The following is a 19,327-nucleotide window of genomic DNA, read 5'->3' as shown; positions in this document are numbered from 1 at the left end:
CCTGCTTATGCCGCCCAGGAGCAGAGCTCCTGCAAGCCCCAGCCTCAGACATTTCAGACTTCGATGTATGTAGTCAGCCTTTTTGGAACATGAAGGGTATAACCTTTTCCTATTGGAAGCAGGTCCGTTCAGATGTTCGGTCCCAGTGTGGGTCCTAAGTTTTTCCTGTGTTAACTGACCTCAGTGGCCTAATGGAAAGTCACCATATAAGACTGTCTTACTGCCTCTCCATTCAAGTTAACATGGCACTTGACTTAGGGAACCTCACTTATCCTGCCAAGCTGGTACTGTGCTGAAACCATTTGTCTTTTTTAGGTGAGATCTTCCTCTCTTGCCTGGGCTATTGATTCCAGTGATCCTCCTGCCTCAGCTTCCTGGGACTACAGGTGTTCCTCACTGTGCCCTGCTTTCCTATTTTAAAGACTGAAAAAACAAGGCCCAGAGAGCTTTGGGAAGTTGCTTAGGTTGTTGGTTGTATTTTTTTCATTTGTTTTGTGAGTGGTTGTTTGACTTCTGAGGTGTGGCAGACTCTGGGAATGCGTCCATGATCAGAATAGACAGGGTGGCTAGGAGTTTACTTTGGACTGAGGGGAGGGCAGTGACTGGAAACCAGTTAAGGAGACTTGTAGGTAGTGGGAAGTGCTGGGTGTGTGTGTGTGTGTGTGTGTGTGTGTGTGTGTGTGTGTGTGTGTGTGTACCCAAGGTCAGCTTCACTTTAAGGGAGGCTGTTGAGGTCTGACCTCTGCACTGACCACTGTAGAGAAGACAAGTGGATCGGAAGGAACATTCCGAGGGAGAATGGAGAGGCCTGGAGACAGGGAGGGGATGGGTGTGCCCCAGGGGTGTGCTGACTGACAGAGGTTGGACATACTGCCAGCGAACAGGCCAGGTAGGAAGGCAGGCAGCTCAGTCCTGTGGCCCCTGTGTTCCCTGTGTGGATGTGCACTTTGGAATGCTCTCAGGATGGTGGCAAGGCCTGGAGGTGTAGCAAGGGAACACATTCCTTTGATGCTATATTTAGAAATGAGCTCTAGAGCATTTGGTTTGTACAGAGGAGCAGGTGGAACTGTTGCTCCTGAGCCCATCTAGCCTGCTCCCCTGGGTGTCTGGGGCTGGAAACTTTTCTGGGTCTGCATCGCTTGGCAGCCAGGCTAAAGGCAAAAGAGAGTGAACCAGGCATGACCAGTGTCATTGGGTCTGTGAGATGACCAAGAGTCCCCAGAGTCCTGGGGATAGAGAGCCCTCCATCTTGGGAGTGGAAACCTTATGGTGTGTTATCTAGTTAGCAGGAAATGTTAGAGACAGGTGAAAATGTAGGGACAGGTGAAAGGTCTGTTGCCTCACAGGGTCTGACACTGATGGAGCAGATTGTGTCAACAATGTGTCACAGGAATGGAAAGAATGTGCCCTGAGTCCACCTCCCCACCCCACCCCACCCCAAAAAAACCCCATAAAACCAAAAATCAAATAAATGAATAAACACACACACACACACACACACACACACACACACACACACACAGAGAGAGAGAGAGAGAGAGAGAGAGAGAGAGAGAGAGAGAGAGCTTGTCTATGTATATGTGTAAGTGGCTGTGTCCTAGTCCTCTTCCATAGGCCTTGTGTCCCTAGTCTATGCACACTCAGTCTTTCCCAGGCTGGGGGTTGAGTCAGATGGCAGAGGTTGGAGGACTGAGGGAAGGCAGTGACTGTGGGCCAGTATAACACCTCTCTGGCCACCAGGCCAGAACAGTGGGAGCTGCCTCCAGGGTTGCTACCCAGGGGCCACCTGGGTCTGACCCCTGCTGAAAACCTGCTAGAGCTATGGTTGCAGGGTTCGGTGGCACCTTGGACAACCTATCTAACAGATCAGAAGGAAAACTACCTTTCCCCCCAAAGACTTGACTGTGTAGAATGTAGCTAACTAATATGCCCAGCCAGGCACCTGGCTGCACAGCTATAATTCCCTCTGCCCCCCAACTCCCAGGAGAAGAACGAGATCATCATGGACTACACAGTGAAGCCTAATCTCTGAAATAAATTTCTTTAAAAAGTGTCTGGAACTTGGCTTTTGTACATACACTTAGTGAATTAGAAAGGGCACAGGTATGTGTGTGCCTTCCTAGAGAGCCAGAGCCCAGGCCACGGGAATGGTGGCTTTTATTATTATTTTTTTTTTACACTCACAGATGTCTAATATTCAATTTTAAGGTTTTTGTAATTTTTTTTCTATGTAAGCCCCCTTCATCTCTTCAAATCCTCAGTAAAGTCTGCTACAAACACAGATATCTGCGCTCGTGTGATTTCTTTGTACAGAAATGGAGTTCTGTGCCTGTTACGGAGCACCCAGACCAGGAGTGCCCATAGGGCAGGTGCACACTGGAGCACACAGACCAGCGGTGCGCACAGGGCAGGTGAGCACTGGGACAGGGCCTGCTGAGCAGAGCCTATGGGAACAGGACCCGAACTCAGTGCTGAAGGAGTTAGAATACTCTTGAAAAGGGCGTCCTAGGAGGCTGGCTGTGGTTCCACAGCACTACTGGGCATCTTACTCAGCTCAACTGCTCTACTGTTCTAAATTGAACTGGTTTGGGGTTCACAGAGGTCTGATGCAGAAGCCCCGCCTGTACCTGCTGCATCTCCCACTCCCGGTCCTGAGCAGGGTTTGGGGAGGCCTTGCCTGGATGACTGCGCCTGCCCTCAGTGGACACCTTCCTCCCTGTACCAGACTCTGGAAGGACAGCAGATTCTTATTTGGGTTGGGAGTTGGGGACATGACTGAGAGGAGAGTTGGGGCTGAGAAGAGAAGCTGTGGTCAGCCCTGTGCTGAGACGTGGTGTGTATAGGGAAGGAAGAGTTGGAGAAGCAGGAGTGTGATTTGCTGTCAGAGGTAACGGAAAGGTTTTGGGGCTAGGGGAGGTCAGCTGCTGCTCTTCACAGGGAGATGAGGATGACCATGGAGAAGTGACCACTTACAACAGAGACCCCTGTCTCCTTTTCAAATAAAAAGGACCAGATCCCTGTGTTTGGATAGACACTCAGAATAACACCATATTTTCCAGCTTTCACACTGCAGTCCAATGTGGTTATGTTTGGCCAGTGGAGGTAAGCAGATTTCCAGAAGGGAAAAAAATTCTAGGGAATTGTATGGAGTATGATGTAATGGCTGGATGTAGTATAACTATGTAGCAGTGTAGCTACATTGGACTCTGAGATGACCTTAACTGGCAACCACCCAGGACAAAGCAGAAAGACCATAGTGTTACACTGCTCTAATAGATTTCATGTGAAATATATTTTTTTCATGTTTAAGTCATTTCAATATGGAATGACACAATACTGTTTTTGGAATTAGCAGCCAAGCTTAATTCTGTCACATGACAGCATTCAATCTGGTAACAAATTTGGAGGCAACATAGTTAAGGCAAAAGGAGATGATACTGATGATACTGATGATGGCAAGGATGATGACAAGTACGATACCTACCTATACCTTTTGAGACAAAACTTGCCATCCTGTCTCAGCCTTCCAAAGGCTTCAATTACAGGCATTCGCCGCCACGCTCTGCTCGTCCTTGCACTTTACAGTTTACAAAGCCCTTCTAAAACATTTTCTAGCTTGATGTCCACAGCTGCACGGTGTTCTTGCAGACATTCTTTTTATGGATGAGGAGGCTGGAAGATCAGTGACTAACCATGGCCTCACTGTGTAATGTCCCTACAGGCCTGTGTGCTTAAACACTTGGTCTCCAGCTGATGGTGCTGTTCTGGAAGGTTGCAGAGCCTTGCTGACAGTAGTATCCTAAAGCCAAGGCTCAAAAGTTACAGGCCAGCACAGTTCTCTGTGTCCTGATCTACCTAGAGGTGACTGAGCTGTGCCACCAGCCCCATCGCTCTTGGAGTGAGCAGTTCCTGTTACCATATCTCCCATAATACCCTGTGCTCCCTCAAACCATACCTTGCTTCTCTCTGATATTTTATCAGGGGCCAGAAAACTTATATACCTAGAAAATACATTGCAGACCTATTGCCTCCCCCTGGCTCCTGGCTCCTCCTTGGCCAGCTATGGGGAAAGCAAGTGAGCTGATAGTGGGTGGTCAGGCTTTGCCTGAAGTTGGGTAAGAGACTGGAAAGCCCAGAAGGGACACAATGTAGAGGTGAGAGTAGTTCAGTTGTGGAGCACTAGCCTAGCATAGATGGCCCTGGCTTGCATCCAGGAAAACAAAACAGAAAATTAAAACAATAAAAAGAAAGTTTTTTTTTTTTTTTGTTGCTGGTTTTTGTTTTGGTACAGGAAACACCTTGTATGTAAAGTAATTCTGCTGTTAAGGATGATATGGTGGCCTGGAGGCTGTGGAGTTATTAGAGAAGGCGATAGCGAATGACCAGCTCCATTGGAGGGAAATGTGATTGCCACTTTCCTGGGATGGGAGCCCGTTCTGGAAGGAAGCAGGAGTCTGTTGAGTGTCCCGAGACCTTTTATTTATTTATCCTTCAGGCCAAGCTGGGAGTTAGAAAGTTGCCTCGATATTTTCATACTGCCTTTCCCCTTTAGTTACATAGTTTTGAGACAGGATTGTTCACATAGCTCAGGTCGGCTTTAAACTCAAAAGTAACGGTGACCTTTAACCTTGACCCTTTTAAAGACTGGAATTATAAATATGTGCTACCACCCTTGCCTTCAGTGATGACTTAGCAGACTTCTTTCCAGTCTTGAAATCCGCCCGAGACCCGACAGTGAAACAGGGCTGGTGCATGCCAGCTCTTTGGCCACAGTGCACAAAGACTGAGTCCTGGCTTCAGGCTGCTTACCCAGGTTTCACTCCCCTTGCAGATGGCCCTATGTCTTCTATCTCCACATACAGTATTTCCAGATTCTGCTCTGGGGAGCAAGAAGCTACAGAAGTCCCATTCTGCCCAGCCCCCATGGTCCCTGTAACCTTGAGTCGCTCACCCCAGCTTGGCTCTGGAGGCACATTAAAGCAAGCCTCACCCCGTCCAGCTGTGATCTACCCACTTGCTCTTTCTCTTCATCTCTGCTCTGGGATTCCTGCCTGTGTGCCCTGGCTTTGATATTTGTTTCTGAGTTCTCTGATTTGACAACTCACCACATTGCCCTGTAGCTTTGGGGGGGGGGGGTCTCGGGATTTTGTTGGTCTGCTCTCTGTTGTGTCCCCTGCTCTATCTTATGTATCTACTTGGCCCTTCATGAGAAACATTCTCTCTGGTTTGGGTGATGCCAAATCCTATGCCTAAGCTAGGATTGAAAGTAGCTTTGTAGTGGCCTGTGGTACCTGAGCTCTGTCCCTGGCTCTAGTTGACCCTTGAGGGAGACACAAGGTACATCCCATAGCCATTTCTGATTGTTCAGGAAGGCTCTACTCTCTCTAGCTGCTAACGATGCAGCTGAGAAGAAAACCAAAATCCTTGCCCTCAAAGAGCATTTGCAGGGAAGTCACAAAGTCTAGCCTATTAACTTCACTCATAAATGGCAGCCATTGAATCCATCCCCTAATTTTGGGGTCTGTTCTCTATTAGAAGTCGGTGACACACAATCAGCAAATGAAGTGAGCCAGGAAGGACAGCAGTCCTAGGATCTTAGATGAAGGTCCAGCTGTTGTGCTCCATGGGCAGTGATGGGATTGAGCTGAGGGTAATTCCTGGTGGGAAAGAGCCTTCGTGCACCCAGGTGGTCACTGAGGAAGAGTGGCCACTTCCGGGTGGGGCTTGTGCCTGTGTGACCTGGGAACTCTGGAACTATAAGGTCTTGCTGACAGTTTTGGGACTTTAGACTACCAGGTGACTCCTAAGCATGTTGAAGTTTGAGAAGTCACTGGGTTGGACTTTTTCACCAGTTCCAGAGGCAACTCCACTCCCAGGCTGTGATGATAATTTTTGGTGATTTCTTCTTCTCAATGGCGCAGGGGATTGGGATGGAACACAAGTGCCTACGGTCCCTGGGAAAAGGTCCGTAGTCCAACAGCATAGTCATTGGTGTGAAATTACTTTTTCTTTTTAGAAAGAGATAACAGGGGCTGGAGAGATGGCTCAGTGCTGCCTTTGCAGAGAACCTAGTTCAGTTCCCAGCACCTACCTGGCAAGTCTTAGCCACTTGCAACTCCAGTTTCAGGGGATCAAGTCATCTCTTCTCCCATGGGCATTGTATGTATGTGGTGCACATGTATGCATGCAGCAACACACAGAGACAGAGAATGAAGGTAGTAAGAAAAATCTTTTAAAAGATAACAATAAAAAAATGAATGTAAGAAAATTCCAAAAAGTTACTTTGACATATAGTCCTTTTGCTTGTTTTTCTATAAGAGAATAGAATGCAATGTAGCTTACCTGAACAAGTTCATGATTCTAATTTGCCTGCCTCCATTTCCAGTGTGTTAGGCATATAGTACTATGCTTTGCTATGCATAATCTTTTCAAATCTTTTCAACTGTCCACATTTCAAAAAAATCATATCATATGTATGGGTATTCTGTCTTCATGGATGCCTGTGCACCACATGCATGCAGTGCCCTCAGAGGCCAGTCAAGGGTATCAGATAGCCTGGAATTGGAGTTATAGATTGTGGCAAGCTGACATTTGGGTGTTGGGATTCAAACCTCAGTTACCTGGAAGAAATGCTAGGGCTCTTACCTACTGGGCCACATCTCCGATTTCCTTTCTTCCTTTCTTCCTTCCTTCCTTCCTTCCTTCCTTCCTTCCTTCCTTCCTTCCTTCCTTCCTTCCTTCCTTCTTTCTTTCTTTTTTAAAGTCTTACTCTATTGCTCATGCAAATCTCATTCTCTTGATAATTGAAAAAAAAAAAGCCAACAGGTCTGACTCCACTGTATCCTTTTGTAATCTAAAATTATCAGAAGGGTTTTTAATGTCTGAAGAGATTTTTTTTTGCATAGGTAACAATATTTGAAGATCTTTGTCTATTTACTTATTTTGAACAAAGGAAGGACTAGTTTTGTTGGGTTCAGCTTGCACACCACGTTACTTTGTGTATCAAGCTAGTGTTGTTATGTTGTCTCCTTCGTTTGTTCTTTGATTGATGCTCAGTTACCTCACAGGTCTTCTCAGAGTTTAATATCACTTACAAACGTAATTAAATTAGCGTAGACTACAGAAACTAATTAAACAGCTGGGCATGGTGGAGCACAGCTTTAATTCCAGCACTGGGACACTAATGAGTTCTACACCAGCCTTGACTACAGTGTCAAATCCTATCTCAAAAATCAAAAGAAACAAAAACTTAAGAGAAGAAGTGTAGCCTCCCCTCCTCAGTTAAACCGTTCGTTGCGAGCTGCTGGTCGCGATATAAAATTTAGCATTTCAATTATTTACTATCTAACCTGTTATCTTAGGATTTTATTGTTATGAAGAGATACCATGACCAAGACAACTCTTATAAAAGGACAGCATTTAATTGGGGCTGGATTACAGGTTCAGAGGTTCAGTCCATTGTCATCATAGCAGGGAGCATGGTTGTATACAGGTAGACATGATGCTGGAGGAGAAGAGAGTTCTACATCTTTATCCAAAGACAGCCAGGAGGAGACTGGAATTCTTCACTGGACGGAACTTAAGCATAGAATACCTCTAAGCCCATCTCTACAGTCCAACACTTAGTCCAACAAGGTCACACCTCCTAATAGGGCCATTCCTCAGGGCCAAGCATTCAAACACATGAGTCTATGGGGGCCAAACCTATTCAAACCACTACATCCCTCTAAAGCTGACTTGAAAATCTAACAGAATCTTCTACACTCAACATTTAACACTAAATTAACTTAATACTAATCAAGTTTTGAAATAATTTTAGGAAAAGAGTGCTATGACAACTAATTTGAAAATTTAGAGGAAATAGACAATTTCTTAGAAAAGATAACCTACCAAAAGAAAGTAAGGGGGTAAAGGAGCATTTACGTAGCCACTAGAGAGCAAATAAGGAGTCAGAGTGTTTCCCCCAAAAGAAAGCACCAGAAACAGGTATCTTTCCAGAAAATTCTGCCATACATCCAAGAAACGTGAATGCACTAGGAAAATAGCTCATTGGTAAAGCCTGTGTGAGATTCTGAGTTCATTCCTATGAACACACACACACACATACACACACACACACACACACACACACACACACACACACACACAAACACACACACACACACAGAGTGAAGGAGAGAAATGGAGTCAGACACATGGACCCAAATTATTACAAACTTTTGAGTAAACAACCCCAGGAGACTTTACCAGGCTGGGAATCTTTGATGCTAAAACAGAAAAGTAAAAGCTAGGTGTAGGGTTACATGATTGTCATCTCAGCAATGTGGAAGCTGAGGCAGGGGACTCTCAAGTTCAACTCCAGTCTGGGCACCATAGCAAGATTAAGGCCAACAAAGGCTACATAAGGACACCCTGTCTCAAACAAAAAAGTAGACAGATAATAAAGTAGGGGAAAGGCAGGAACATGTTTATGTGATTCAATAAAACATGCAAATGTAGAAGAAGATCAAACAATGGTTTAAGAAGAAATATCATGATCACGTTCCAGGTCTTCCTAAGATCCAGAGCTGATCGTGTTAAATTAAAAGGAGAAAATGTTACAGTTGTCTCAAAGAGGGGAAAAAAAAACCTGAACAAATGTAGACATCCATTAATAATTTAAACAAAACAAAAACAAAATCTGTCTAGGTAGGATTATAAGGGAAATGTATTGACCTAATAAACCTACAGTGGGTGGAGAGTTAGGCAGAAGATCCCTCTCAACATCAGGAAGAAGAGATGAGGGCGGTGCTGAGGTTAAGCATCCTTAGAGAGGGGCCAGCCAGAGCAGCCAACCAAAGGAACGTAAGTCTAAGAACTAGAAACATTATTCTGCAGGGCTTGGACCAGGAAGAGAAGGTGCTATGGGTCTGTGGTCCTTCAGAGATTCACCATTCTGACTCAAGTTTGCTTTCAGTAAATAAGAGGCATTTGTATTAAAAGACTGACCAGAGCCAACAAAGAGAAAATTCTCTAGATAAGGCCGGGGCTATTGCTAGCTAAAGGATTATATAGGCAAAACCTACAAAGTAACAATTTTGGGAAGCCAAAGTAACTCATATCTTCTCCCAGAGCAGGCAAGACTTGATTTAGTGACATGTCCAACAGATGCCTCAGACATGCAAGCAAGCAGGCAGTTTGTAAAAAGCAGAACTAAACCATTAGCCTGTGTAATTTTGTGACCCATCACTTTGTAGGAATAGCTGTGGCACTGAAATATTTTGCAACATTCAGCATTTTTTTTTAAAGAGTACCTCAACGGTACCAGGAAGTGGTCTATCTCAGGCTACCTGACAGGGTACATTCAAGACAGAGTAATTTCCTCAGGGCTTATGCAACCTAAAAACAATTTTGTTTTTACAAGCCTAGCACAATAAATGTATCCTCTAAATACAATGTTTACCATCACAAAGGCAGCCCTCCTAGGTTATTCAGCAATGTAAGACCAATGTGGTAGTTTCAAGTTTTTTTCTTGGTATGGGAACAAACCCCTCAAAGGTGTAATTAGAAAGAAGAGAAAGAAGCCTGGTACAAACAAAATGATACCTGGGGAAATAACAATCACAAGAAATTAAAACCTTTTACAGAAAAAAAAAAGTACATTTTTTTCCTTACAGTAAATCATTGGTATAGATATATGTGCACATTTTGTGAATATTTTCTGTGGAAAAAAACAAACAGTATGTGTCTCAATTCTTTTCTCACATTTTTAAAAAAATACCTTCATACCTTTGAGAGTAGATCAAAGATATGTTCAAGGTGGGGGGTGCGGGGTGGGGTTGAAATGGACCAGAGGGTAAAGTGCTTGCTGTTTAATCATGGTGGCTGGAGTTCAGATTCCAGGACCCACAGAAAACACCCACCTCTGTAACTACAGCTACAGTTGAATTCTTCCTACTGTTTTCTAGGGAGGAGTTCAGGGCTTGTGTTATTGGTAGAATTGTACCGGAAGTAGTGATGTCTTACACGCGTTCGCGACCGAATCTTCTGCGGCAAAAGCTTTATTGCTTACATCTTCAGGAGCAAGAGAGAGAATGGCGAAACCCCGTCCCTTTTAAGGAGAATTATCCTTCGCCTAGGACGTGTCACTCCCTGATTGGCTGCAGCCCATCAGCCGAGTTGTCGTCATGGGGAAGGCAGAGCACATGGAGTGGAGAACTACCCTTGGCACATGCGCAGATTATTTGTTTACCACTTAGAACACAGGATGTCAGCGCCATCTTGTAACAGCGAATGTGAGGGCAGCTCCCCACAGTGATGTATCTTTCTCAATGGATCTTATTGACAGTGGTGAGATTTTATTTATTCTCTTTGGGATTAATCCTTGGTAAATTGGTACCAGTTTCGCAAGGTTCCTCCAATATTGAAACACTGAACCATTCCACCCTTCATTCTGTCTGAAAGGAAGCCCCTCAGGCAGGAAGTCAACAAAAGATCTTAAAATGGTCCCTGAAATTGATCAGATTCACTAGTCTCTTTCCCTGCCAGAGAGCAATAAAGGCTGAGCGTCCCTCTCAGATGTAAGGAAGCTGAGCTGCAAAGAAGACTCTCAAAAGATCAACCCTCATACCAGCTGTCTGGAAGAAGTTCAGACCAACTGAGGCACCTGGAAAGGACATTCTTGAGCCCGTTAATCCATCTACAGGCCGTGCAGTTTCTCCAGGTTCTCAGCTTTTGTGAGCTGTCACCTACGCTGGGTAGGCTTTGGCGATGCAGCTGTTTTTGAGTCATTTCTGTTCCTGTAAGTAACCCCTCACCCATATTCCTATATGCAACCCCAATAAAACTTATCAGTTCACCAAGTAGGACTTTGGTGGTATGGGCAGGTTGGTCTGTCCTGGGTTCCTTATGTAGAGGAGAAACACGTTTTGTCACACAACACTACCTACTAGGTTTTATGACTGTAAAATTCTATTTATTTTTTGTAATTAGCAAGCATATTGTGTGTGAGAAGATATTTAGAAGGGCACTTAAATTTCTATAATTGACCATAATGGGACAGTTTCCTAAAAGACAAACGTACTAGTCAGGACCAGCTGAACTATGCTGAGAGGATTTAGGTAGCCCTGTGCTCTGCCAAAGAACTGAGATATGTATCAATACATTCAAATTTCCCACTCGGGCAAGGGAGTGCTTTGAAACCCTGGACCAAGTTGGGGTTGGAGAAGGCTTCCACCCTCCAAAAATGTTGCTTAGTGTTCTTTCAGGTGACATCACACCCAGCTATGGAACCTTGAAGGCTGTGTCTAGGGGCAACCCTGTGAGTTAAACATCATTGGTGAGCTTGGCTCTGAAGTGTGAACTGCTGGGTTTAGGCCTGGTGTCTCGCTAGTGATTAACTAGGACGATTAGTCCGACTTAGAATTGTTGGATATTTAGCTGGTGACAGCACCCAAGAAGGATACGTCTGAGGAAGTATTCTTAGAACTCCTCTGAGTTTTCCAGAGTGGACCCCTGGTGAACTGCCAACCTCTGACTATTCACCAATAGGTCTCTGATATTGACAGCTTAATTATCTCCATCCTTTGACTGACCCTGACCTGCAAAGTCAACTGTTTATAAAGGAGCCTCTTAGGTTTGCGACCTTGGACCAACCATCTACTGGAAGAAGTGATCCTTCGGACATCAGGGTGAACAACCCAAGAGTATCCACCCAGAGCTAGGTATAAGGTTGCTTTTGCTTGGAAATTTGAAAGGCAGTACTGTACCGGAGTGAACACCCTCTAAAAAGCAGTCCAAGCAGTTGTCCATGTGGCAACCTAAACAGCCTGGGTTGGAGATGAAGCCAGAAGCTTCAGGAATAGGGTGAAAATGAAAATACCACGATGAAAGTGGGACAGAGATAGAGTCTGAAGCTTTGGGACAAGAGCCAAAAAGGAAATGCCAGGATGGAACAGGGATGGTATTTAAAGAGCCCGGCAAGGCTCAGAAGAAGACGCCTCAGGAGCCTCAAGACCTAGAGCTCCCAAGAGAACAGACTAGCAAGTGTCAGGTACGGAAATCCCAGGGAGAGACTCCAAAACAACTAAAACCCCTAGAGTTGACCGAAGGACCTCCAGAGCAGGCTGTAACTGGGAGGAATCCTGCTGATGGTGGCAAGGGTCGCAAGTGGCCCTATTCCGTCATGGAAGAAAATGAACAAAGCCCCCAAAAGGAAAAGTACGGAAGGTTGCTTCAACACCTTCAGTGCGACCAAGATGTGAGGTCAGACCAACACAGGCCTCACCCAATCCTTACAAACACCTGGAAGATCAAAGGGGGCGAGTCAGGAGACAGTCATGGATCAGAAACAACTGAGAGAGATAGAGAACCATCTACTGTTGTGGCTTTAAAAGAATGTCTTTCACTAGAGGAGAGAGAGAAGTGATGTTCTGAGGAGAAAACTGTTACAGAGAAGAAAGGTTGTGTGAAGGGAGAAGGGGGAACAGCTTGGAGCCGGGAACACGGGCTCAGATCATCCTGGATAGCGGCAGAGGCAATAGCTTACTCCCCAACAAGATGGCAGTACTTGCAGCAGAGAAAAAGCCTCTCACAGACCAAGGAAAGGGCAGAGAAATGGATCAAACCCTTGATATTACAGAGGACATGGAGAAGGAAATTGAGAATGCACTGGGTCCAGGACCCCAAGGGGAAATCCTAAGATCCAGATTCAAGTTGCAAATCACCAGAGGAGATATCCAGACCCTGGAGAACGATCAGTGGCTCAATGATGACGTCATCAATTTCTACATGAACCTTCTGGTTGAGAGAAATGTAAACCAAGGCTACCCGGCTCTGCATGTCTTTAGCACTTTTCTTTTACCCCAAGCTAAAGCATAGCGGTTACAGTTCCGTGAAAAGATGGACTGGAGGCATCAATCTCTTTGAAAAAGAACTCATCTTGGTGCCTATTCACCAGAGGGTACATTGGAGCCTGGTGGTAATTGATTTAAGAAAAAGAAGTATTGTATAGCTCGATTCCATGGGACAGACAGGGAAGTCTATCTGTGAGACCATCTTCCAATATTTACAAAACGAGAGCAAGACACGCAGGAACATTGAGCTGGACCCTTTGGAGTGGAAGCAGTACAGTGTGACATCAGAGGAGATTCCTCTGCAACTGAATGGGAGTGACTGTGGAATGTTTACCTGTAAATATGCGGATTACATCGCTAGGGACCAGCCTGTGACTTTTTCTCAGCAACACATGCCCACCTTCAGGAAGAGGATAGTCTGGGAAATCCTGCACAGTCAATTACTGTAACAACATCCACCTGGTTTCTATGGTCCCCATCCCTGTACTTTTCCATCGCTGTTTCTAATATACCTCAGGTAGGGTGAGTTGAAGAGACTTAAAACAGGTACTGAGCTGCCTGACTGGATGAAATCCACTCTCTTCAATATAGTCCTCACGTGGGATGTGGGACTGATGCCCTAATGCCATCTCTAGGATGCATGCAACTATTGCAAGCTTAGAAACTGCTGCTGCCCAACCCACAGCAAACCACATGTTGAAGAAATCCTGTTTTAATGCTGGATTTAGTCAATCAATTATTGTTTTTTGTTTGTTTGTTTTGTGGTTTTTGGTTTGTTTTCGTTGTCTATTTATGTTTTGTTTTTTGTTTTTTAATTGTGTCTTTGGTTTTGTCTTTTGTTTTTGATTGTTTGGATTTTTTTTGTATTTTTGTTTTATGTTTTTATGTTTGTGTTTTTGTTTTTGTTTGTTGTTTTTGTTTTTGTTTTGTTTTTTGTTCTTTTTGGTTTAGTTTCTGTTTTTGGTTGTTTGTTTTTTGTTTGTGTTTTGGTTTTTGTTTCTTATTCATTTGGTTTTTTGTTTGTGGTTTTGTTTTTGTTTTCTTTTTTTTGTTGGTGTTTTCAGTTTTGCATTTTGTTTCTGTTTTTTATTTTGTTGCTTGTTCTTTGTTTGTGGTTTTCATTATTTTGTTTGCTTTTTTGTTTGTTTGTTGTATTTTTGTCTTTTTTGTGTTTTTGTTTGGTTTTGTCTTCCTGGCCCTAACCCAGTGACTGTTTTCCTTTGCTCATTTGCAAACCTTGGCCATGGTCATTTTCCAATCCTATAGTTCTTGTTTGAACTATTTCTGAAAGGAATGCCCATCACGGTGCCATTTCCTGTTGAAGATCAGGAGGGACATCAGCAGGAAGAGGCAGAAGCCCTTCACTAGCGTCTCTAATGACAGAGTCGTACGCTGTTAAATTGAAGCAGGGATAGTGGTGTGGGTTTTTTTTTTTATGTTTTCATATTTTTTTAAAAGCTTGAAAATAGTGTGAAAAACGAAAATGAGGTGCACAGACCGGTGCTATTCTGCACCACCGTACTCTGCTGGGCCTGGACAGGATGTAGAACTGCAGCCAGACTACGGACTGGACTCCAGGACCAGTAAGAAAAGCACCATGGTCATTTAAAGACTCATCCTTTCCCAGACCTGCCTTGGTTTTGGAAGTTGATTTGAAGTAACTATAATGGCAAAAGTCCATTTCTATCTCAGGTCTCATTGAATACAAACCCCATCTATTGCTGTATTGAATTATTATTTTTTTGAAAAATTCTATTCAATTTAATTTTTTTCCTAAAAGTTTTGGTATATATCAAGATGAAATTGAGATTTTTTTCTCATTAAATTAATATTCCCACTGTGCATAATTGGGGATTTAGTATTTACAGTTGAAACTGCCAGTTATGTAATAATCTATTTTACATGTGATAGTTTGTATTTAACTTTTCTATTCATTATCTTATGGTTGTGTTTATGCAATTTTTACTTAATAAAGTTTAAAGTTATTTAAACATTTCCAAGATCTGGTGTCTCCTGTTTCTTTCATGGCATAGTAATTAAGCCTGGTTTGTGAGGTGACCTGAGAAGCAGGTGTTGAGTGTGTGACTCACCAGCTTCAGCCTTAGATACATTGTGCGCACCAGTGATTGTTACTCTGTTCTGGGCCTCTGCAGTGGAGTTAGAATGTTCCAGAGAACATCCAATCCTTTATCATGGGTTGTAGAGGGAGAATATATGTGCAGCTCAGTTGAGCTGTGTCCAGCTGAGCTGTAGAGTGGGAGCAATGGAGAAACCTATTGATGTACATGGGGCCACTTGTCTTTGAGACTACTCTGCATTACTGTAAATGGGAAGTCAGGCAGGTCCACTCCTGACCCCTAACACAGACTGATACACACACTGGAAAAGGAAACAATATCTTCATAGTTTGGCCCAGATTTAGGGCGAGAAATCGGCTCACTTCTCTTTTGTCTATAGCAGCTTGAGGATGTATAGAAAAGACAATACAGAGTTGGGGAATGGCTCAGTTGGCCAAGTACTTGTCAGTAAGTGAAGGAACCAAGTTGGACCCAGGGCCACATTAAGAGGAGCCATGATGGGTGGCTGTGAGCCGGAAGAGCCCAGGTCCTTATGGCAGAGTGGTTTTCCATCTTATCTCTTTCCTCCTGCCCAACTCCTCCCTTGGGAATATCTTTTTTTTTCAGCCATCCTTGCCTTTTCTGCAAGTAGAAGTCTGTAATCGACTGCTTGAGGACAGAAGATCCTCAAAATCCTCTGGAAGGTCTTCTGAACCTTGCTATCATCCAATATCAGCAGTGTCTATTTTCAAATGCTTAATGTGTATGCTGGAGAGATGGCTGACAAACCTGAAGCTAGGTGGTAGATGGGAGAGCTTACCCATGTATGATGTGTGAGTCCATGTGTTCAGTCCTCAGCACCTGCAAAAGGAAGAAAAACTGAGTTTGGAACGGTAATGAATACATATGAAAGGAAGTTTTTTCATTGTCAAACTGGTAATTAATAAAAACTACAAACTAAAGTCTTATCATGAAATAAATACAATATATCAATAGACATACCATCTAATATATAAGCACTTAATAACTAAACGAAGTAAGGCTACAAATGGGGGGGGCTGTCACTAGAGAGATGGCTCAGCAGTTAAGAACACTGATTGCTTTTCCAGAGGACAGGGGTTCAATTCCCAGCACCCACATGTCACAGCTCTCTGTACCTCTAGTCCCAGGAGATCTGACACCCTCACAAAGACATACATGCAGGCAAAACACAAACCAATGCTCATACAATAAAAATGAATTATAATTTTAAAAAGGCTGATCATCATAAAATATTTAGAAACTAGTCAGTTATCAATAAAACACCAGAATAAATGTGTGCCTACACAAAACAGCAAACATTGCAGAGAGTTTTGAACTAAAAATGAGAAAATTACAAAGACAAAGCACAAGAGCTTCTAAACCAGAAAAATGGATCAGAAATTACAAAGGAGAGAGAGTGATATATTTGGTGCTGCTTAGAAATTTAAAATTGATGTGTATCTAAAGACAAGCACTAAGCCAGGAGTGGTGGCAAACACCTTTAGTCCCAGCAGATGTAGGCAAGTCAGACTTTGAGGCCAGAGTGTGTGTACAGAGTGAGTTTCAGGGCAGCAAGAGCTATGCAGGGAGACCCTGTCTTGAAAATTAAAAAACAATAACCCAAAAAAACCCCAAAAGGCGTGCAATTGAAAGCAGACAATATCAAAATTCATAGCAATTATAACAAAAAATCTCTATTGTCATACAGTGAAGATGTAGATCTTATAAAACTCAGTAAAATGCTAAGACCTTCCCCTCCCTGAGATGATGAACAAAAATACACAATTGATGAGTAATATGTAAATAGTCTATAAGCATGGGAAAATATAAGCAAAACTAGAACAAAGGAAAGCTTGTCAACCTATACACAGATACGTGTTACCAAACACTTAAAACCATCTGTAGATTTATTTTCTGTGTAGAAGTGTTTTGGCTGCATGTATGTCTGTGTACCACTTGGATGACTGCTACCCTCAGAAGTCAGAAGAGGGTGCTGAATCCCTTGGTACTAGAATTATGGGTAGCTGCCATCTGATCCCCAGATTCTGGGAACCAAACCTGGGTCCTGTGCAAGAGCTACAAGAGATCTTAACTGTAGAGCCAACTCTCCAACACCTCCTTCCCATTTTTAAACCATTTTTAAAGAATGCCCTTGAAAATGCTGAGCTGAGGGACTGGGGATCTAGCCTGGTGGTAACATGCTTACCCAGCATGCATAGAGCCCTGGGATTGGTCCTCAGCACACATTAACCAAGCATGGCTGTGCATTCCTACACATCCAGCCCTGGGGAGGCAGGACCAGGGAGATCACAAGTTAAAGCAATCCTCAGGAACACAGAAGTCTGAAGCTAACCTGGGGTACATGTGTGTGTGTCTCCCTGAATTTTCAATCGGCAACAATACTGCTATTGATCCAAATACTGCCCACAGATCCAAAGTCAGTAGTGCCAGGAGCTGGAAGATACAAAGGATATTTTTACAGAAATCATAAATGGCACAACTGTGTTCTGATGCCACAAAATAACTTAAATTGAGGTTATTTCTCATACCCTGTGTTGTCATTGCCATTAACACTCTATTAGAGTACTAGAGGTGTCTAGTATTTAAGATCCTGGCTATACCCTATGCCAAATGGCAGAGAAAGAACATCTGGATTGCTGGACTGAAGCTAAAAATCTGTCAGGGTATTCCAGTAACCAAGAAACATCTGGAAAGCTGTTGACGTCTCTATTCCCAGGATAAGTCCCTGAGAGCCACTCCATTGAAACCAAAGACTGAAATCCTATTAATAGCACCGTCTGTGCAAAACAGCACTGAGGCCTGGCAGCTTAAGAGACCCAGGGATGGGTTTCTTTGGTGGGACACAAAGCTGTAGCTTAAAAATGTTTGTGGATGTTCCACTCCATAGGGAGCATGTAGCAGACAGCCAAGCTCAGTAAGAAGATAAAGTTTCCAAACAGCGGTTGTATTCCATCCAAATGGCTCGGTTCCTTCACAGGACAACTCATCATGTTCATGTGGTGTGCCATTCGATGTAGCTGGCCTTCAGTAAAGGCAATGCAGTCTTTGGAAGAGCAAAGTGGGCCTACAAGAGAAGACATGATGTTACTGTTATGATTGGCATGCGCGAAGAAGCTTGGAGTCTCGGTGAGAAGTCAGACATGGCAGCAATGAGTGGAGTCCCAGGACGGGGAGGCAGAGATATGGTCAGACAACCTAGTCAGTCAGTGAGCTCCAGGTTCAGTGCACAAGGCAAACAAACATTCACTCAGGCCCACACACATGAGATAAAAACAAATAAATCTTTAGAAGCAAAAAGCAAGATGAAACCTCAGAGAGGGAATAATTACTTGTCTTGTAAAAGAGCTTATTTTAAAGCAGGACATGGTGACCTCTGCCTCTAATCCCAGCACTCAGGACAAAATAACAAAAATGAAATGAAAGAAAACCGGGCTACTGAGATGGCCTAGCAGTTAAGGGCGCTTGCTGCTCTTCTGGAGGATCCTGGTTCAGTTCCCAGCACCCACCTGCTCACTCAAAACTGTCTTAACTCCAGCCTATGAGGAGCTGGTGAGCTATTCTGGACTCTGTGTATAAACACATACAGTGAAAAAAACACCAGAGACAGGAAAACCACAAATAAATTTAAAAAGTATGAAACAGGCTCAGAGGACATGGCTCAGCAGTATTCACTCTTTTTTTTTTAAAGATTTATTTATTTATTTATTATATGTAAGTACACTGTAGCTGTCCTCAGACACTCCAGAAGAGAGAGTCAGATCTCGTTACGGATGGTTGTGAGCCACCATGTGGTTGCTGGGATTTGAACTCTTGACCTTTGGAAGAGCAGTCAGGTGCTCTTACCCACTGAGCCATCTCACCAGCCCCCAGTATTCACTCTTAACTGTACATTTTTGTGCCATTTTACTCCATGTAATGAAAATGTTCTACTGTAGATATCTATTCGTTTGCAATGAGGAACAACTATTACAAAAACGACTCTACAAATGACTTTTTATTATCTATCTTGTGCTTGGTCAAACAATTTTGCCAAAATATGATCCCTGCTCCCTGATTAGGACACAAATATGCTTTCAAGTACAGAAAAGTGAGTACAATCTTCTGCTTGCTCACACAGATCAATACTCTCTGCAGTGCTCCCCCGAGGACATGCCATTCACACTGTATGGGGTCCTTGGGAATAACGCAAGGTCTGCAGCAGATCTCGCTGATGCAAACATGCCTTAAATGCTATGTTTACTGCAGCTAGCACACTAGGATATCAGAGGAGCCTGTCAAAACCATTATGCAGCAGCTTTCCTTGAGATTTGTCCTGATTTAAAATCTGCCTGCTTTGAAAATTCTTTCCCCTCTCAACATCCAAGTCAGATCTGGGTTCAAGGTTTGTACACTCTA

At 43.6% G+C, this 19,327-nt stretch overlaps 2 pseudogenes; one reads left to right on the top strand and one right to left on the bottom strand.

Annotated features, from left to right (window-relative positions):
- Nucleotides 1-11,588: 11,588 nt before the first annotated feature.
- Gm8703 (predicted gene 8703) lies at nucleotides 11,589-13,479 on the top strand (annotated as a pseudogene).
- Gm19065 (predicted gene, 19065) lies at nucleotides 17,279-18,297 on the bottom strand (annotated as a pseudogene).

Source organism: Mus musculus, chromosome 6 (genome assembly GCF_000001635.26).
Source record: "Mus musculus strain C57BL/6J chromosome 6, GRCm38.p6 C57BL/6J".
Taxonomy (NCBI): Eukaryota; Metazoa; Chordata; class Mammalia; order Rodentia; family Muridae; genus Mus; species Mus musculus.
The sequence above is the reverse complement of the archived record's forward strand: the minus strand, read 5'-3'. Positions and strand labels throughout refer to the sequence as shown.